This window comes from Delphinapterus leucas, chromosome 18 (assembly GCF_059928025.1).
Source record: "Delphinapterus leucas isolate spDelLeu-1000000601 "Yukka" chromosome 18, BTC_Dleu_Yukka2, whole genome shotgun sequence".
In the NCBI taxonomy this organism is placed as follows: domain Eukaryota; kingdom Metazoa; phylum Chordata; class Mammalia; order Artiodactyla; family Monodontidae; genus Delphinapterus; species Delphinapterus leucas.
This window is the reverse complement of record NC_143146.1, coordinates 44,473,901-44,496,287: the sequence shown is the minus strand read 5'-3', so window position 1 is coordinate 44,496,287 and position 22,387 is coordinate 44,473,901. Positions and strand designations below refer to the sequence as shown.

At 40.0% G+C, this 22,387-nt stretch overlaps 1 pseudogene across 1 annotated transcript in view; it reads right to left on the bottom strand.

The window, feature by feature from the left end:
• LOC111171088 (UDP-N-acetylglucosamine--peptide N-acetylglucosaminyltransferase 110 kDa subunit pseudogene) overlaps positions 1 to 9,126 on the bottom strand; it is a 40,882-nt pseudogene extending 31,756 nt beyond the window's left edge. The window contains exon 1 of the transcript XR_016388673.1: positions 118 to 9,126. The product of XR_016388673.1 is annotated as a UDP-N-acetylglucosamine--peptide N-acetylglucosaminyltransferase 110 kDa subunit pseudogene (transcript). The remainder of the gene's footprint in view (positions 1 to 117) is intronic.
• Between the last annotated feature and the right edge of the window lie 13,261 nt (positions 9,127 to 22,387).

Here is a 22,387-nt window from a genome sequence, read left to right as displayed (position 1 = left end):
TAGACCACAGATATTTAATTAATGCTCAATTATTTATGAGTTTAACTTTGGTTAACCTTATTTTCCTTCTTCTAGACAATTTCCAATTCATCTCCACAAAGAGACCAGAATACTCACCTTCCAATACAAGATTTATTGTGTTCCTTTAATTAAAAGCATACAGTGACTTCTACATTCACTCCACCAAGTTTTGCTAGGAGAGAAAAGGAGACATTATATTTTGTCTTGAATTAGATATGCCACCATACTTGACTTAGCTCATCTTACTGGAAGCACTTCGATGGCAGATTCTACAGTCTTGTCTTATTACATCCTCTACTGAATCAAGCCAAGGGAATCACACATATTTACAGCTGGAAAAACATTTGTTCTGGGTTGATACTTTTAGCTTTTACCAACAAGACTTTATCACCACGATCTATTTTTACCGTCTCTAAACAGGAGACCTTCTTCTCTTCCATTTTCATATTGACTAGGAAGGTAAAAGGAAGAACTGAGAAGTACCCAAAGTCAGCTAGCAGCCAGCACAGATAAATCATCTGTGGAGATATTGTTTCTTTCAAAAGATATAAACATAAGAGGAAGTCCTAGAGTTTGTAACAATTGTGCATAATAAAATTCCATGAAAACCTAGAAATCCAGATGCAGATCAGTAACATATTGGTTAAATAAGCTGTTATGTTCATGCAATGGACAAGTGTACAGACATTAGGAAGAACGAGATACTCTTTTCTATGAGCTTCTCTTTTCACTGAACCCATCAGTGCTGCAAAAACAATGTTACATAATACTTTTTCTTTAAGATTATATCAGCCATCTTCATCTTGTCCTGCATTTATTGCCAGTGTTACTAAAGTTTATCATTTACCTCTTTCTTTTTTAGACATATAATTTCTTCTTATTTTGGAAGCATTCATCAATCCCTATTTTACTCTTTCTTTTAAATTACTAATGAATATTGAATTTTATAAAATATCTTTTGGGGTATATTTCAAGTGATTGTAGTTTTGCTTTCCTTGGACCTTGTTATATGGTAAATTATACTTTGTTATTTTATATTATGCTATTTATTATATATTGTATTATGTTTACTAATTATATTTATTATATTATAATTACATTATAATTAAGGTAGCATTTTGTTTTAGATAGACAAAACAACCAGTGGAATAGGAAGCATCTTAAAACTAGATGCAAGAGCATAAGGGAATTGAGATTAAAATAAAATTCACATTTTGGATCAGTAGCAAAAATTATTCAACCAAAGTGGGAAAATATGGCTATCATTACTAAATTCTAGATACAGAAATTAGTTAAAAGTTTAAAAATAATGAAACTGTAAAAGTATCAGAAACCTGGGAGACTTGAAATAAAGTATTCATGAGGAATACCTTTCTAAGATACAAAGAAAAAAGGATACATTTAATTATATAAGAATTAAAATTTTCCTCATGCACTACAAAGGTGAGAAAACAAGCAAAAGAAATTGGGAAATATATTTAGAAATGGATATGCTTTCTTTCCAACTTTTGAGAGAAGCACATGTTTCTTTTTCCTTTAACCTGTTATGTGGGTATTAATCTATAATGTAAGTGCATGGTTCCTTTCCTTTAACCTGTAATGTGAGATTTAATCGATATGGTAAGTGCATGGTTCCTTTCCTTTCATCTGTAATGTGAGTGTCAACATGGGGCACTGTTTCCAAGCACAGACTTTGGATGTTCCTGTACTGGTCCCATCACTGACCATCCACAAAAACTTACAAATGTTGCTTCACTTTCCTGGGGGTTAGAGTCTTAGCTAAGAAATGGAAGGAAAATAGAAGTTTTCCCCAGGGATGATAGAAGGTTTAAAGGAGTAAATATGTAAGTGACTTAGCACAGTGCCTAGTACAAGAGAGATCAATATAAGTATTTATCAATCTTTTAAAGAGACAGATGAAAGAAATAAAATGTGGTGTTTTCAATCTATTGATATATATTCTTGGCATTAAACTACCTTTTCATTCATTGGATGACCTAACTTGCTCATGCTTTTTCTTATTCTAGTGAACTTGGGTAGCTAATATCATAGTTTAAAATTTTTGCTTTTATATTTACAAGTAAATTTGACCTGTAAATTTCTTTTTCCTCACAGTCTTAATCTATTTTCAGTATTAGGATTATATAGGCTTCATAAGATGAATAAAGGAGCATTCTTCCTTTGCTACTCTCTAGAAGTTTTTCTTTATTAATATTGATGTTATCTGTTTAATAGAAGTTTGATAGAATTCACCTCCCAAATGATCTGGGTGGGTCTGGTATTTTCTTGGTGAAAGATTGTAAACTATTGACTTAATTCCTTTACTGGTGAAAGAACTCCAGCTACAAATTTCCTCTTGTGTCAGTTTTGGTAAACTTTAGGAGCTAGGAAATTGTCCACTTTACATAAATGTTCAAATTTACTGGCATTTCATATATTCTCTACTATAACATTGTCCTGATTCTTTCTGTATATTATTTACTTATGTTTTTGTTTTACTTAATCAAAGTGTGTTTTTAAAATATTTTCAAAGAATATTCTTTTGACTTACTAAATCACCTCAATTTTATACTTTTTTCTGTTTTATTAAGTTCTGCTCATATCTTTATTATCTATTTTTTCTATGTTATCAGGATTTATTGTTTTGCTCTTCTGCGTACCACAAAAAAAAAAAAATGAATGAGTCAAGTTTCATCTAGGATACGTTAGTATTTGACTTCAGTTTCTGATTTGGAAAGTGAGCAAGCCAAAATTATCTTCCACTGACAACCAAAGGAGACAAACAGAAGAAGAGCTGACATGCTATTCTGGATAACAAGGAAAATATGTAATAACTCTCTCCATTTTCTCAAACACATCCTGTCTTATTCTTCCACTTCTAAAGGGTGGGATTCATTAAAAGTAATCAGCAAAGGGCTTCCCTGGTGGCGCAGTGGTTGAGAGTCCGCCTACCAATGCAGGGAACACGGGTTCGTGCCCCGGTCCGGGAAGATCCCACATGCCGTGGAGCGGCTGGGCCCGTGAGCCATGGCTGCTGAGCCTTCGCGTCCGTGGCCTGTGCTCCGCAATGGGAGAGGCCACAACAGTGAGAGGCCTGCGTACCGCAAAAAAAAAGTAAACAGCAAAGAAAAGCAGTGTGAGGAAGCCCCCATTAAAAGTCAGGCTCGCCCCTCAAGGCACACACATAATTCCTGTTAAGGTTAATAGGAGTCAAGTGCACGTTGACAAACAGAAGAGACATAAGCAGGGAAACCAAGTATCTGGTAATAGGCTTTGAGACTGAATTCTGGGCCTCCTTTGCACAGCTAGTAGATATTCTGGTTGACATTTACATCAAAAATTTAGTGTCAGGCTTCCCTGGTGGCGCAGTGGTTGAGAGTCTGCCTGCCAAGGCAGGAGACACGGGTTCGCGCCCTGGTCCGGGAGGATCCCACATGCCGCGGAGCGGCTGGGCCCGTGAGCCATGGCCGCTGAGCCTGCGCGTCCAAAGCCTGTGCTCCGCAATGCGAGAGGCCACAACAGTGAGAGGCCCGCGTAACGCAAAATAAATGAATGAATAAATAAATAAATAAAATAAATAAAAATTTAGTGTCTACCCTCTTTGATATTCTGCTGCCTCAGGCTCCCCAGGTGACAGTCCAATCATAGAGCTGGAGCAGCAAAAAGGACACATGATTTAAGGGGAAAAATATTAAAAGGGGGAAGAATTAGGAACCTGGATTTACAAAGAATCTGTATTTACAGTCATCCCCCGCACATTTATCCAACCTACTGTGAACGTAGATTGTATCATCACATCAACAGTGTCATAACAACTAGAAATTGAAGATTAAATTTGCACGGTGCCCGAGAGTGTCCCTGCTGTGGGGCCGAGGGAAGGAAGAAAAAGGTGAAGGGGAATTGGCTGCTCCCAACCTAGCAAGACGGCTGTGGAGGGAATTCAAATTCCACAGGACAAGCACTGTGGAAGCACACAGCTGAGCAAGTACCTCTGCCTGAGGGAAGATTGATGGTTTCAGACGAAGGGAGGTGGGAGGGGTCAGGACAGGGGGAGACAAAGGAATGGCATCTGGCAGAGAGCTGTCTCTGCCAAGGCACGGGGGACACCAGCAAGTTCTCTGCAGCACCTGGGGTGCTGGGTGCCTGGCTGGGGGCAGGACTGCAGACCGCAGAGGGCCCTGCGGACACGCTCTCCTGGGAACTGGATCGATTGGATCTTGGAACAACGAGGAGCAATCAGGTCTGCACAACAAGGAGTTGTGCCTTTTAGAAAAAGCACTAGGACATAGGGGCTGGAGGGTGGGGACACTGGGGGAGAGGCCTGCTAGAAAGCTCCCACAAAGAACTTTCTAGGGCAATAGAATTAGGGCTCGTGACCAAGACAGGGACACTGGGGAGTTTCAAGCTTGGGCAGTAAATGCAAAGGCCAATAGGGACCCAACGGTCATATAAATGAGTATAACAGGCCCAACATGACAGACTCAGCACAAACTCCCTACATTACCTGTTAACTGTGAGGGTCCATTCTTTACTTCAACAGAGAAACAGTCTCCCTTTTGCTTGAAACATGTGGCCCTCCCAGTCTGTTTCTCCCACTTTCAGAGACACGGGGATTATGAAATAAGACATCTAGATTTAAATCATCTTCCCATGTTCCAGTAAGGGCTCAAATTGTGTGTCTTAAACCCTGTGAGCCACACCGAGCACTGCCGTGGGCTGTGCTGGGCCACCGCTCCCAGGCGTTATCACTAAATCCCAGAGCTAGGGCAGCGCCTGTGGCCTGAATGAGTTGGGGGCAGGGAGAAGGTGCCAGGCTGACAGAGCTCTAGCAGGGGGCAGGGTGGGCGTGGAAGCAGCCTGTAATCCTGGGACTACAAAGCTTCCAGGACAGAGTCTGAGCAGCGTTCCCCAGGGAGTCTATCAGGGAAGCTGATAAGGATGGTTGTGACTGGAAAAGCAGTGCCACAGTCAGTCCTAGAAATTTAGGAAATCCTGAATTAACAGGGCTACACAGGTTTCTTGACTCAACTTCCTAGAGCGTCTCAAGAGCTCCGGTGAATTGTGAACTCCCAAGAGGATAATTCATACAGGAACAGTTTTCCCCAAATGCTTGTGGCTGAAAAACCCACTGCATCTCTGGGATGAGTATTCTAGAATGCCCACTGAGAAACCCCGGGACTCCCCAAGGTACCAGAGGGTTGTGTGTGAGGGGAAAGGCACCACCTCAACGCGAAACAGCATCTCACAAAGGTGGTGAGGGTTAGGAGGGCGCAAGAAAACCGCAGGCAGTTGGCAAGCGATGACAAGATGTTCATTTCAGTGGTGTCTGCTCCAAAAGACAAACCAGAAACAGGAAGGGCACGAAAAGTGCATCCTGTGGTGAGAGAAGCCCACAAAGGAGTCACTAGGCCTCTCCTGACTGCCTAACTTTTAAATAAAAAATTAACTCTAAATTTGCACACGATTAGGAAAACTAGAGTAAAAATATAAAGATCTATTCCCTTCCATAGAGGTGGTTGCCCTTAACAGTGTTTTGTGCATTTTCAGGATCAGATACACAAATGTGTATACGTGTATATATGCGTGTTTCCATATGTACATATATACATATATAGTATTTACAAATACAAACACTGTGGGTTTCTAAGTGGAATAATAGACATGTCCTTTTCTACACCTGCTCTTTTTCCTTTTAACCTGATGATATATCAGGTCATATTCCCAGTTTGCTCACAGACCTTCCCCGTTCTCCACACACACGTTACTCCATACCATGGATGGATCATAATTTCCTTCATCAGACCCCTCCTGAAAGACATCCGGGTTGTCTCTAGATTTTCCCCATTACATAAGTATCCCTCATTGGACTTGCGGGTGCCTGATTTTACGCACACTTCTGTGCAAGGCAGAGTACTGGCAGAGGGCAGGTGCCTAGAAGTAAAAGTCTTTGGACAAAGAGCAAGAGAGTTTTGAACTTTGATGGACGCCGCAAACCTTGCTCCAAAATTGAACACATTTATTACACTTAACATAGGCAAAGTGTGCTTGTTCCCTCGTCTACACCAGATGTTATCAGTCTTTAGAATTTCTGCCCATCAGATGGGAAGAAAATCCCATGATTTTAATCTGCATTTCCTAAAGAAGTTGGCCCCTCTTCATTTGTCTAGTAGCCAGCTCTGCTTCTTCTGAGTTGTTTGCTCATACAGGTAGAAACCAGCCCCTGCCTTTTTAAAATTTGGTTATCCTTTTTCATTTATTTGTGGGTTCTTCTCTATATCAACAGTAACCTTTATATGTTAATACACTACCAAACTTTTGTGTCTGTCATTTTGTTTTGTTTACGTCTTGAACTGTAGAAAAGTTTTAAATTTTCATGTAATTAAATATCTTTTACTTTATGGCTTCTGAGTTTTATGGCTTACTTAGGAAGGCTTCTGTACTCCCTGCACTTACACAGAAATTCTCTCCTGTATTTCATATTTGCTTCTTGCATTTAGTTGCATTTGCACCTTTTCAACTGACTAGAATTTGTGTATGTTGTGATGCAAATATCTAATTTCTGTTTAAATGAATTATCAATGCTTCAATCAGTCAATTAGACAAAAAGTCAAGTTAGACTGTAAAATTGTCTAAGTTAAAATACAATTCTCAAGTAAACAGGGACCAGTTTCTGGACTCTTCCACCAATCTGTCTTTCCCTCTGCCTGTGGCTTTATATGTTAATAGATCATATGTTAACATTATATTTTATTAATGTTAACATATATGTTTAAAATGTTTCATCTACCCATTTGCACTAACTTTTTCAGGTGAACACTGAACTGACTTCTAGATATATACTAATTTTTGTGACTATTGCAAATGGGATCTTTCCTTGTTTTTTAGTGTTATTTCTGGAGAATGGGAAAGTAACTGACTTTTACATATTTAGACACAACTGATCACAATTCTGAACATGATCCTTTCTAGTTTTTCCACTGATTCCTGCATTTGGAAAAAAACAGTCATTATCACCTGTGATTTTTGTTGTTTCCTTACTAAAGGCCCTGGAACCGGCCCTCCCCACCGACTCTCCCCAAGTTCTTTTCCTGCCTGATCCCACTTCCCCGCTGCGTCTGACCCTAACCTGTCTGCGCTGCTGTAAAACACTGTTCACAGGGTTGTGATGACAAAAAAGTGTATTCATACCTGTAAAGTGCCAAGGGCTCTGCCTACTTGATTTTGGGGTTGTCACTAGACACATCACATGCTTCCCTCTCTTTCCTAAGGCCTGGACCCCACAAGAAAGGGAGAAAAGGTGACCTCATATCTGGATATGGATTTTGTCACTTCACGAGCTTTATCATATTAAAATTAATATCTAATACATATTAAAAACTATGTGTCAGGAACATCCTAGGTGCGTTCCATAAGAAACACAAATAATATTAACAGCTAACCGTTAACGGAAATAATTAACCGTTAAGGAATAACCATTAAGGCTGTTTTAATTTTAGCACACCAGATATATAAGGGGTATAAGTTCTAGTAGCATTAAAAAAAAGAAAGAGTTACCAATTCTAATAGTAGCTTTTCCTTTTCAACCACTTCCCAAAATTATAGTTCTCTTTTTCTGTCTAGCAGCTTTGCATGGTTCCTTCACCGATGGAGAAGTTATCCACTGGTACTGAGAAAGCAATGATAAATATAACATTTAAGTTACAGGTAATTTAGGAGGGTTTGATCTTCATTGGAAATTAAGATATTTTAAGTTAATAAAAGGTCTTCAATCTGCATTTCTGGGAAGCTAAATTAAAGCATCACACAACATTTTCAAAAACAGAAAAGCCATTTCATTTGACTAAAAACTTAGTTTTAAGATGGCAGAAAGTAGCTTGATAATTTTCTTTTAAGAAGGAAAGAAAAACAAGCCATTAAAGAGTAATTCTTCCGAGAGAATTAAAACATATTATATACCTCTGACTTGGCACTCCTTCCATTCTGGAGACCTTTTTTGATAACTGTTTTCATCACAGAATGATTTAAAATAAAATAAATTGAAATTAGAGTAATTATTTCCCAATGAGTGGCTACTGCCATTTAAAACCAAAAGCCAACTAATTATTGCTTTTCCCATAAAATTAAATATGAAATCTACATTATGTAACTATACACTTATCTCCCCGTTTGTGTATTCTAATTTCTTCCTCAGAAACCTGAGATGCCATCTTGCAGACTGCCCACAGTGGCTACTATTTTGGCAGCAGCAAAGGTCAACTTTAAACATTTTGCATCTAAAGTGGCTTTATATACCTTTGGATATAAAGTACAGTCTGAGCACTGTCCAGACACTTAGATACCTAAAGGGCATCTAAGATAACAAACCAAAGTCCTGATATTCCCTCAAAAGCTGCTCCTCCCATCAGCCCCCTTCTTCTAAGTGATACCACCCAGTTGCACACATAATCATCAACGACTTGTCTCCTTGTTACTATTCCCTTCATACCCCACATCTAATCTATCGGCAAGCCTTGTTAGCTACACCCTCAAAACACAACCTGAATTCAACCACTTTTCACTTGCTGCAAAGTTCCAACCTAACCTAGGCCATAAACATCTCTTATTTGGACCCCTGTGATAGTCTCCTAACTGGTCTCCCTGTTTCTCTTCTTTATCCCCCCAAGTCTATTCTCTATACCAGGTCATCTTATTCAGATACTATTTGGATCATGCCTTTTTCCACTTCAAAACCTTCTACTCATATAGAATAATCCACATCTTTACTCTGGCCTTCAAGACTTTACAAGTGCAGACCCCTGGCTAGCTCCTTGACCTCATGTCATACCACATCTTCTTCACTTAGTACTCTGGCCATGTTGGCCTCCTTGCTTTTCCTTCAATACTCCACCCACCTACATGCCTGCATACTCATGGGCTCCTTGTCCTGGAATGTGCTTATTCTAGTTCTTCCATGGCTTGCTCCTCTCTTCACTCAGGTCTCCGTTCAAATGCCACTTCTCCAGTGAAGCTGTCCCCTGACAAACCTGTCCAATGGAGTCCTACCTGCCCCTGCTCACTCTCTTTACATAAAGATATTTTTGGACCTCCTACTATCTAAAATTATATGACTTATCTGTTTACTCATTTCTATCTGAACTCCTTCACTAGAATGTAAGCTCCATGAGGGCAAGACTTTTGTGTGTCTGGTTCACTGCTTTATCCCTAGTGCCTAAACCCGTATCTGGCACACAGAAGATATTAAAAAAATAACTTGTGAATCTGACAAATGAATAAAGTACTCCTTGCAAGAATTCAGAGGTTGCACAAGAAAAAAATAATGCTCTTGGTGGAAGCAGGTTTAGTATCTAGGTCCACCTCTGTTCAGAGTAGGGATAAGAACAATTTACAAGTATAACTCACTTTAATTAGTAAATTACCTGCTAAAAACATAAGTGCAACACTAGAAAAGTACAGTTGACTCTTGAACAACATGGGTTTAAACCTTGCAGGTCCACTGACACACGGATATTTTTCAATAAATATGTACTATTGTCCTACATGATCCAAGGTTGGTTGAATCCACAGATGCGGAACCACTGACTATAAACTTATACCCAGATTTTCAACTGCGTAGGGGTCGGCACCACTAACCCCACGTTGTTCAAGGGTCAACTGTATACGATGAGGAAAGTTAAACACATTAAGTTTTAAAAACTGTCAATACATGAACAAATTCTTTTTGTTTTGCTATGTGTTAATCAATTTTTAAAAAGTGACCACATACCAACAAGTGGATGTTTTCTTACATCCAGAAAGAGCAGAGTTCTGTTGGTTTCAAGGGCCTTTAGTAAAGCCTTTGCTCCTTCACCGGTGAGGCCACACTGCTGCAGGTCAAGTGTTTTTGATGAAAGACAAAAGGTCACTTGCTAACTCTACAGATTTAACATATAGACAACTCTCATTTTCTCACGTGTCGAAGAGTCCTGCCCAAGACAAGTCACGGCAGGTTTGTAATTTTGGGTATGGAAAAACAAAAGAAACGTATACGCACACACATAATGCATAATCCAATTTAAAAACCTCTTCTTGGATGTGCAATGATAACCCTGGCTTTAGTACCAATAAATCATCCAACATATTTTACAATTACAGAACTGAAGAATAACTGTATATATAACCTGTGAGCAAAAAGCATCACAAAATGAATCTCAGTTCATAATTAGCAAGGGCGGCAGTGGCATGTAAACCTCACAATCAAAACCTGGTGGAGCTCAGAAATGCACTGCATTCTTTTGATCAGGATCTTCAGCTCCAAATTACACTTGAAACTAGTTAAAAGGGGAAAACAAAATAGAAGAAATGTAATAACTGTTAGTTTTAGAGCAAAAAAGACAAGTCTAAGAGGATACAAATAATAAATTTAAACAATGTGTGAATAGAGAATACATACTAATAACAAATTCAAACGATGTGTGAATAGAGAATACATACTAAAAACCTATGATGAAAGTATGATGGTCAAGAACTCTCTCCATAAAAAGTCAGACAAAACCCAGAAAAACTGAACATGAATTCTAGTAGTTCTGGGGCTGAACAACCTACTCATTTAAACAAAAAGGATCATCACCAAAGCACAGGTATTAAAAAATATTACATGAAAGGAAACTATCATGAGTCTTTTTTTTAAGTGTTGTGTGGACCATCACATTAAAGTAACTGGAGTCTTTCAACACCCCCATGACATAGAGAAATAGCAAGTCAGACATACGGATCTGACAGGATATGATACAATCCCTACAAACTCTCACTACAGAAGAATGGACGCACAGTGTAATTAACCAAATAGCCAAATACAAACAGCCAGTAAACCTCACCAGGAAATCAAATGAATACAAAATAAAACAAAATGTGGTTATTCTCCTATCAGATTAAGCCAAGATTCTGTAAGAAAAGCCTTTAAATAATGTCTATACCCTTTTGATCCAACAACTCTCTTTCTAAGAATTTAACCAAAAGAAATAGTCAGAGATATAGGTAGGGATATATATCAGAGTACAATTTGTAACTGAAAAACTGGACAAAGCTTATATACAAGAAAGGATAAGCTATGTGCACTGTGGCATATTCATATAATGGAATACTGAACAATCACAAAAAGTGATGCAGGAGATGCAAATTTACTGACTTGCTAAAATGCTCATACTAAATTAACTGAAAAATGTTATAAAATTTGGAGTAATCCTACTTGCATAGAAAATGAAGAGGTACTCATTTTTGTAGTTTTACATTTTTTACAAGTGCTACAAGCCAGTGTTTGTGAGAGGCAGGCTTCACATCCACTGTTGGGGTGACTACAAATTGGCATAGCATTTCTGGATGGTAATTTGGCCATGTGTATCAAAAGTCTTAAAAATATGTCACACTCAGGTCATTCTACTTCTAGTTCCTTATTCTACAGAAGTAATCCCGATGGACACAGAGATGTATATACAATGTATTCACAATGTTTCTGACAGGGAAAAACAAACTGTCTAAATCTAATGGCAAAGAATTGATTAAACTATGGGACATCAATATGATGCTATACTACATGATACATCATTAAATGAAAAAAGCAGGAATATGAAATAGCAAGTATACTACAATTTTATTTTTGTAATCCCTAAGTGTACAAAATATATTCATAGAAAAAAAAAGACTGAAAGTATATACACCAAAATGAACAGTGATTATGTCTGGGTATTAAGATTATAGGTAATTGTTCTCTTGTAACTCTGCATTTTCTACAATGAATATATGCAACTCATAGAGAAGGTTGACAAGCAAAATAAAACCTATCAGAAAAATGAGGCTTTAAAAAAAATTCCTATCACGACAGTATCATGCCAAAAGCTAAGCATGTATCATATTAAAAATTCAATATTTCCAATTTTAGAATTTACCTACAAGCCACAAATCCTCACTAAGAGATTCTGCAAAAGCACTTGCACCCAAGTCACCAATGAGCATGTCGCAGTTCAGAGTGATGCGCCTCAAACCAGCCATACAGTCAAGATCAGGTCTCCTGGAATGAAGACTCTCAGCCCAGGTTTCCTCGTGCCTTCTGGTAGTCTGATACTTCAAAGATTTAATGGGACAAAATTAAGATGCTTCAATAAGGAAACAGGGTGTGCCTACTGAGTATGGCTTATTATGTCAGAGGTTTACACACACACGTATCAAGCATATGTGCCAGGAGAATCAAGCTGAGAAATTAAACAGTCAGTTCTGCTTCACGAGTCCAGTGACCCACATTCTAGTCCATCAGTGATTAGATTCCAGTCACTGGATGACCTGTTTCTGAACAGTTATGTAAAGTTGGACAACTCAATTACAGTCTATGAATTATTTTCCTGATCTTCTAACTCAGGGAATTGGTTCTAAATTCTATCATTGCTGAGGCTCTTAATTTCATCATTCTGTCCTCCAAAGGTCTCCAAACACCTGACTGGGCAACCCATAAGAAAACTTTTTAATATGCATCTTATTTATTAACAAATTATATACACGAAGTTCTATACATATAATGTATGTACATTATAAACCACACAGATATTTTAAAACTGATACAAAGGCAAATAGGTTCTAATATTTTCTTTTCCTAAATCTAAGGCATTATTTTACTATTATTATTATTTTTAAATATTTATTTGGCTGTGCCGGATCTTTACTTGCGGCATGCCGAATCTTTTAGTTGTGGCATGCGGGCTCTTAGTTACGGCATGCATGTGGGATCTAGTTCCTTGAGCAGGGATCGAGCCCGGGCCCCCTACATTGGGAGCGCAGAGTCTTAACTGTTGGACCGCCAGGGAAGTCCAAGGCATTATTTTAAAAACTGTATTACAAAATAGATCTCACATGCTACCTAGGGTATGCACACAAACTTTAGAGGCCTGGACTATGTACAGCCAGGTTGATGTGCCTTGGTAAAATAATGGTTTGACATTTAACCACAAGTACTGTCTTAAAGACATTCAATTCTTTATATTCATAAAATAAATTATGGTAATAGGGAACACTGACTTTAAATGAAAAAAGTCTTATTACATTCTTGAAAAAATAAAATACTCAAAGTGCCTTTGACACTCTAAAATGAAAATCATTAGTGTCATTTTCCTATTAACAATAGCTTATAAAAGCTCCAAGCAGAAATAACAGCAATCACTTACACAGTGCTTATTATGTGCCAGGCACTATTTATACAAATTAGTTCATTTAAACCTCATAATGAGGCACAGAGGTTAAGTGATTTGTCCATGATCACTAGCTATGAAATGGGAGAAAGGGAATTTGAACCTAGGCTATTTGGCTTCGGCACCCAAGTTCTTGACTGTTTTCAACCGCAGGGGTCAATGCACTTGCCCTGTATAGGCTCAAAGAATTTTTCAATTTTTAAAATCTAAATTTAAACATTTCCAGCTTTGTGGGCTATACAGTTTCTGTTGCAATTACTCAACCCCACTGGTGTAGGGTGAAAGTAGCCATAGCTACCATGTAAACAATGGGTGCGACTATGTTCCAAAAAAACTTTCTAAACAATGGGTGCGACTATGTTCCAAAAAAACTTTCTTTACCGGGCGACAGGCTGGATCTGGCCCACCAGCCATAGTTTACCTATCCCTGATCTGCACCATCAAACTATTAAAAAGGCTTCATGTCAAATTATTAAATAACTTTAGACCTAAATACAGTCATTATAACCACTGTAAAGTTGGTAAGGCATTATTTTAAAAACTGTATTTACAAATTGCTGATGTAGTGATTTTTATTAGTTTATAAACTACAGCAGCTAATAAACACTTGATTCATCTAAGTCTTGAAGACTATAATGGCATAGTTTTTTGACAGTATCACAATCAATGTTTTCAGTAACTAAAACTACATAAAAATATTATTATGTATTATATATTAAATCTCTTATTTCTAAAATTAAGTGGACTATCTTTACTAAATGGTAGAATCCCAAACTGAAGACTGGTCATATTCTTTCAACAAAACGAAAGCTGCACTCACAGGTATCAAAAGACAAAAATTAACTGCCATTTGTACCAATATATTAATGTGCTTCAATCACATATGTTTTCATGAAAGTTCAAACATAAAAACATCACCTTTAAGATCTTGGCCATGTGATCTGCTCCCTGCCATGTCAGATTATACCCCGTGAAGTTTACTGTCTTAAGAGTGATAGAGTTCTTTACACCTTGACAAATAACAGAAAAACACACACACACACACACACACACAATAAGATGAAGAGCCTATACATTTGTCAATCTTGACTTATTTGCTTTTCTTGAGTCAATTGGAGGTTTATAGCCACATTCTTAAAATCATTAACTACAATCTTCCCGAACAGGCAATTGACGAACAGATGCATTCTAAAACTTGTCAGTAACAAAGTGTTATTCCAGTTAACAGCAGCAGTTTAATTCTATTTAGGTACTAAAACTGAATACACTGAATACTGCAAACTTTATTCCCAACCACTCAGTAAAATACTACATACCTTTTGAGACATAGGAAAAAAAAGAAAAACCTAAAAATCTTAAGACTCTTCCTATTTTCATTTCCAATGATACATGCCAATCTTGATAATCAATCAGTGATTTAAATGTCAACAATAAACCCAGTATTTTATTAGCTGCTATGCAGTATACTAGAGCAATAGAAGAGAGAGGACCTCAAATGCTCTGTTCCCTCAAATTGAAGGCAGGCTTCCTGACCCCTCCAGACCACTACTGGACACAGGGAACACACACTAATGTTTCAGGACCCTAACTTACAGTCACCTGCTTTGTAATTACTTCCATGACACCCCCCCACTAACACCACTGAGTTTGCTGCTCTTACAGGACATGACATATATTTCCTATTTTAACACATACCACAGTTTATTATAATTATGACTGCAGATACATGTTCTAACAATTTAAAGATCATCATGACTTTTTTGCTCTTTATATCTTGCTATTTCTCTTCCCATAAAGTTTCTTGAAGAGAAACATTAAAATACAGACAAACACAAAGAACAGAAAATATACAAAATGTGTGGTTTGTGGCTTAACACAAACTTAAGTAAAATTAATTCTGACAGTATCCAGCATGACAAACTTCCATGGTACAAATGAGAATGGACCAAGGTTTGAGCAGGCACAGGAGACAATCCAGGCATGAACAACACCAAGAAAAGGTAGACAGGAAGTAACATGGTGTGTAGGAAATCACAAGACCAGTCTGATGGGAAGAGACTTATACAAGACTGAAACTCACTTTCTAAACCTCCATCTCCAAGTGGACAACTCGCAACACACAGGTGCACCAAAGTGGCCGATTTATTCAATCCATTTAATGGGGAGAACAAGTTTAAAATTTTATTGGTTTAGTTTGCCCCAAAAACAACTATCAAATGTTGGCAGGACACAATGAAGGCTTACCTTTGTTAACATAGTTAAGTCTTTCTCTCTCACAACTACCCCACTCAGCTCCAGGTTCCTTAGCGCACACGATGCACTTACACAGCATTTAAGAGCTTTACACAACTAGAAGGTCACATCTTTATTTCTAATCACAGGAACACGACTTCTGTAAACTTTATTTCTGTCACAACCTAAACCAAAATTATTGTAAAATGAGTGATTTAAACCATATATTTTATCATGATTAAAAAGCATCTAAAGGGCTTCCCTGGTGGCGCAGTGGTTGAGAGTCCGCCTGCCGACGCAGGGGACACGGGATCGTGCCCCGGTTCGGGAGGATCCCACATGCCGCGGAGCGGCTGGGCCCGTGAGCTATGGTCGCTGAGCCTGTGCGTCCGGAGCCTGTGCTCCGCAGCGGAAGAGGCCACAGCAGTGAAAGGCCCGCATACCGCAAAAAAAAAAAAAAAAAAAAAAAAAAAAAATCTAAATAAAAAACAAAGCATCTATTCTGTGCTAAGGATTAGAAACGACTCCTGCCCTTAAAGCCTTCATTAAGGAGGAAGATGTATAAACTCAAAATTTCAATCACATGAGATAAAGAACCATAACTTTTATGCACAGAGGTTCCTATGGAGGCAAAAAGTTATATCTAAGTGACGGCTTCATGATAACCCTGAAGTACAATCTAGAAAGATGAGAGTATGCAGAGTTGGAGTACAATGTGCATTAACTGCACAGGGAGTATCTGTGCAAAGACACTCAAGCCTGACACCTGCTGGACACTGTAAATACTGCAGGTGGGGATGACTAAAGGCCAGAGGTCCAAGTGTGAGAAGAGACAGAACGGAAAATAGAGATGCTGGCCGAAGCAAGCCTGGGAGAGAGCATGGCTTGTATCCCACAGGTGATGAGGCCTGGGGCTACCACTGGCTGAGTAAGGGTGCCTCCGCTGATTAGAAAAAGACACCCCGCTGCTGAAGGACCGATTAGATAAAGGGAGTGATCACAAAAAGCTCCCCTTCCTCAGGGCCAAAGAGCCCCATGAGGCTTGGCCGAGCACAGTTCAGACTACACGCCTCTGTGCAGAGCACACGCTGGGAGGCTAGTATGCACTAACTCTGTGTGGGCAAGCCATTAGCAGCATTATTTTAAGCGTATGTTTTTACGTTAGAAGATCACTTAAACTGAGTAGGCAGATAAACAGAGGAACGGAGCCCAGGGGCCGTGAAACCACCCAGGAGCTTCTGCCATAGTCCGGGCAAAATGTAATAGGGATGAAGAAGCAAATTTAGGAGGAGGCCAAAATCTACAAGTTAGACCCACTGGATGAAAAACATAAAGAAAGTTCAGTGAAGGAACTCTGAAGAGAATGGGCTCAACAATAAATTTTTGTTACATTCAATGTAAAATATGTGGCAAAATTAAGTACCGTGGCCTTTCAGGTCCCTTCCAGCTGTAATTTCTTTTGATTTCTAACTTATTACTCTGCTTAAGTAAAGTCCGTTCAGAGGTACAGAACAGTTCCTACACCTGAATGGGATGTAAAGAATAATCTGACTTCTCTTCACCAAGGGGATGAGTGGAACTGTCCTTGCAGAAGAGATAACAGATGGTGTGAACCCCAGATCCTAGAAAAAGGCCAGGCACACGATAAGTATTCAGCTTTTTGAAAACAAATGATCATTTCCTATCCTAAATCATCACACCCTTCCTCTGCTGGCTACTTTCTCTCAGCTTATAAACATCCTCAAATATACTCACTTAAGAGAGGCCCACGCACCGCAATGAAGAGTGGCCCCCACTTGCCGCAACTAGAGAAAGTCCTCACACAGAAACGAACACCCAACACAGCTATAAATAAATAAATAAAAATTAAAAAATATATATATATATACACTCACTTAAAAAACTCTCAGACCCATGATTCTTTGTATCATCTTGTGGGTAACCTAAGTATCTCCCATGCCTTCAAACACCTGTCCTCCCAAAAAGCCCAGATCTGAAACTTGGGCCCAGACCCGTCTACCAGGCCCCTCTACAGCACTGAAGATCAAGCAAGATCCTCTCCCCACCCCCAATCCCTTCCTACTGTGCTCTGTATCTCACAAAAAGATGCAGCTGTAAACTGTCACCCAAGCTTGCTGCCCTCCCTTTTCCAGCTGGTCACCAGGCCCCACCCATTCTCTCTTGGATCTCCAAAATGAAGTCCAACCTTTTATAACTTAAGTGGGACCTTTAGATTACAATTCACCCTGCACCCAATCGACTGCCTCCCACATGGAGGTCCGAGTGAGCCTCTAAACCAGAAGTCCATCTTATTTTTCATTAGGGTTTCCCACAGCCTTCAGGATAAACATCCAAACTTCTGACATGACAAACAAGGCCCCTTTATGTTTGTCCCCACTAGGTTTCCAGTATCAACTCTCATTTCTTTCCCAAACCCTGAGTTACAGTCCTGTACATTAGTTTTGCCATATTTTCTTATATTTCTCAACCTTTGACACACTGCTCCCTCCTGCCACCCCAGGAGGTTCTACTATCCTTAGAAAGGATGGCACCTCCTCCAAGAAGCCTACCCTGAACTTTCCCTTTTAAGATTCTGTGCTCTGCAAAGGGGAAAGGTGGCGGAGAGGGATAAATTAGGAGTTTGGGATTAACATATACACACGGCTATATATAAAATATGTAATCAACAAGGACCTACTGCATAGCACAGGGAACTCTACTCCATATCCTATAATAACCTGCACGGGAAAAGAATCTGAAAAAGAATGGATATATGTATAACTGAATAACTTTGCTGTACACCTAAAACAAACACAATATTGTAAATCAACTATACTCTAACATAAAATAATAATTAAATTAAAAAACAAAAAGATTCTGTGCTCTGCAGCACCAGAACTCACTTCTTCCACAGAACTGACTACTGTGCTTGTGTTTACCTGCTGCCCAGTAGAAGGGGAGATTACCTAGAGCAGAAGCATCATCTCCAGCAGCCCTTGGTTCTAACAACTCATTCAAGTGCCAGGATACGTTACACACATAACCTTCTTAATTAATTGTAAGAACCCTCAGAAAGAGTGGTTTTTAATGTCATTTTACAAGTGTGGGAATTGCAGTTCAAAAGTAACCTGCACAGGCCACAGAGAGCATAAGCCCTGGAATTCAAACCCTAAGCTGCCTTCACACCGGTGCTCTTTCTACTATATGACTATTGAAAAAAAGACTTTCCGGGGCCTCCCTGGTGGCGCAGTGGTTGATAGTCTGCCTGACAATGCAGGGGACACGGGTTTGAGCCCTGGTCTGGGAAGATCCCACATGCCGCGGAGCAACTAGGCCCGTGAGCCACAACTACTGAGCCTGCGCGTCTGGAGCTTGTGCTCCACAACAGGAGAGGCCGCGACAGTGAGAGTCCCGCGCACCGTGATGAAGAGTGGTCCCTGCTCGCCGCAACCAGAGAAAGCCCTCGCACAGAAACGAAGACCCAACGCACCTAAGTAAATAAATAAAACGAATTTATAAAAAAATATATATATTTTTTTATCCTGAGACCTGTTTTAATGGAAAGGAAATGAAGCTGGGATATATCAATTTCCTAATCGCTTTGGTCTGTACCAGGCAAAGTCATTCAACACACCAGGTAACATCTGTGCAACCATTAACGATGCTCCAAACTGTGCTAAGTGTTCTACATTGTAGAGTCTAGAAGCATTAACACAGTGCATCCTTGTAACCGCCACGGAGAGTGGGTCCTGTTAAGCCCATGCTACAGATGAGTACACTGAGACCTAGAAGCCTTAAGGCACTCGGCCGGGGTCACCGAGCTGGCAGGAGTCCTAGGCCGCACGCCCCGTCTAGTGCACGCACACCCGGGCACTGGGCACCGGTTCTAGTGCCCACCCTCCACCTTGCACCATCTAAAACCCCGCTTCGCAGCGCCCACACGACAGCCCCTGGAAGCAGGTACTACAAACCTGTCTCGCCCAGCTGTGGCTGGAAGAAGCTCTGGATACAGATCAGGGGCAGAGGGTGCTCAGGAGCGGCACCCAGTCAACCCCGTGGAAGCGGTCGGCGTTAAGTCCAGCAGGCCCTCCCGCAGGCAGAGGCACTGAGTCCTGCAGCGCGCACAGGTCTTCACAGCGCGGGAAGAAGTCAGCTGCTGTGTCGCAGCGCAGCTTCACCGAGTGATCACGGCCCGAGCGCGGCTTCGGGGACGCTGGCTGTGGACACGATGCCCACACCCGCCTGAGGTCCCCGGCTCGCCTCCCGGCCCCTCGGGCGCTCACCGCCCGGCGGCTGCGGCCCCGCAGCGTGCGCAGGACCCGCGTCGCAGCCAGACGACGTAGGGCCACAAGCCCCAGCTAGACCAGCCCCTCCATGCCGCGCTCCCGCGCCGCCTCCCGCGGCGAATCGCCGGCCCTTGGCGCCAGCCTCATAGCTCTCCGCGCGCGGGGATGCTGTTCAAACCTGCGGGCGGCTCCGTGGGGGCGGGGCTCGAGGACAACTGCGCGCTCGCCGTGCGTCTGCACGCAGCCCCGCCTCACATGGGAACGCTGCCTGAGGAGCAGGGGCGGGAGCTTTGAGATTAGGGCAGCGCGAAAGGTAGGAGGTGTGGAGAATTTGGGATTTACAAAAAGCGTTTGCTGACTCATCCAGTGAGACATGGTTGTATCAACGCATTTTAAAAGTAGTAAAACTCCCAACAAGTGTCTGTGCTCGCCCCGCCCAGGAGAGAGCGTGCACTCCGTGAGGGACACATGAAAGACTGAGTGAACGTCTGCCTGTGGTCCCTTACCTGGTGCAAGGGTGTGTGAATTTCTGCGGAGAGCTCTTAATTTCTGTAGTTTCTGCTGACTTGACACGGTGGTTGGCAAATGGTGACGTATTCCATGCATTCACGACATGATCGTGGTTACTAATAATTACTTTGTTCTCTCTGTGCATGTCTGTGTCCTAATATTTTCTTTTTATAAAAACACCAGTCATATTGGAATAGAGCCCACCCATTTGACCTCATTTGACCTCAATTACCTATTTAAGGGCCTTATCTCCAAATACAGTCATATTACGAGGTATTGGGGGTTAAGACTTCCATATATTAACTTGAGCAGGACACAATTCAGCTGATAATAGAAGGTAAGAGTAATTTAAGCAAGTAACTATTTTTTAAAGTGAGTTGCTTAAAGATATGAATTTACTCAAGAAGAACAAGAAGAAATTACATAACACTATATGTTATACAAAGATATTAAATTAATCATCATAACATCCTGTGAGATGGGCATTAAATTAGACTAAGCAAGATTAAGCAACTTATCCAGAATTGTATAGCTGGTACTTTCCAGAATTTAAACCAGACATTTTCCCAGTTCCATTCTACATTATATCTTCCTTTCATTATTTGAAATGAATCTTGAGTCTTCATTTTGCTTAGTTTCTGAAGTTATATGGGGATAGAATGGAGTTGGATATTTTCAGTGACATTCACACATAGGGAAGGAAATTGAGTCCAGAAGCTTCTGTGATGTTTCCATGGAGAACGCTAACAACAGAACCAGAAACACTGTTACCCTTTTGGTTCAGTCATCTTTCGTAACACACTACAAGAATTAATTTTAAGAAGCCCAATGTTTTCCAAACTTTCACCAATGGGCTCTGTGGGGTCCTCTAATAATATCTAAGAGACTTCTTAGTTGCACATTCCAAGCCACTTAAGACCGGGAGCTCTGATTGTTCTTTGTGAGAAAATCAAGTGACAATCATAGCTCATAATTTAGGATGGTTTCTTCAGGGTCCAGGCAAAACCTAATACACAGTAATAATCATTGTTAATTGCATCTTTGACAATGATTAATCGGGTATCAAAGAGGTCTATAAATTGGGAGAAATTATGATCAAAGAGAAACATAGGCCACAGATGCTCAATTATTTATGAGTTTAACTTTGGTTAAGCTAATTTTCCTTCTTCTAGACAATTTCCAATTCATCTCTGCAAAGAGACCAGAATAACCATCTTCCAATACAAGATTTATTGTGTTCCTTTAATTAAGAGCCTACAGTGACTTTGATATTCACTCCACGAAGTTTTGCTATGAGAGAAAAGGAGCCATTATATTTTGTCTTGAATTAGATATGCCACCGTACTTGACTTAGCTCATCTTACTGGAAGCACGTTGTGGGCAGATCCTACAGTCTTGTCTTATTACATCCTCTACAGAATAAAACCAAGGGGATCACACATAGTTACAGCTGGAAAAACACTTGTTCTGGGTTGATATTTTTAGCCTTTACCACCAAGACTTTATCACCAAGACCTATCTTTAGAGTCTCTAAACAGAAGACCTTCTTGCCTTCCGTTTTCACATTGACTAGGAATGTAAAGGGAAGAACTGAGAAGTAGCCATAGTCTGCTAGCAGCCAGCCCACATAACCCATCTACGGAGATACTGTTTCTTTCAAAAGATATAAACCTAAGAGGAAGTCCTAGAGTTTGTAACCATTATGCATAATAAAATTCCATGAAAACCTAGAAATCCAGATGCAGATCAGTAACATATTGGTTAAATAAGCTGTTATGTTCATGCAATGGACAAGTGTACAGACATTAAGAAGAATGAGATACTCTTTTCTATGAGCTTCTCTTTTCACTGAACTCATCAGTGCTGCAAAGACAATGTTACATAATACTTTTTCTTTAAGATTATATCAGGCATCTTCATCTTGTCCTGTATTTATTGCCAGTGTTACTAAAGTTTATCATTTACCTCTTTCTCTTTTAGATATATAATTTCGTCTTACTATGGAAGCATTCATCACTCCCTATTTTACTATTTCATTTAAATTAGAAATGAATATTGAATTTTATAAAATACCTTTGGGGGATATTTCAAGTGATTGTATAGTTTTGTTCCCTTTTGACCTTGTTA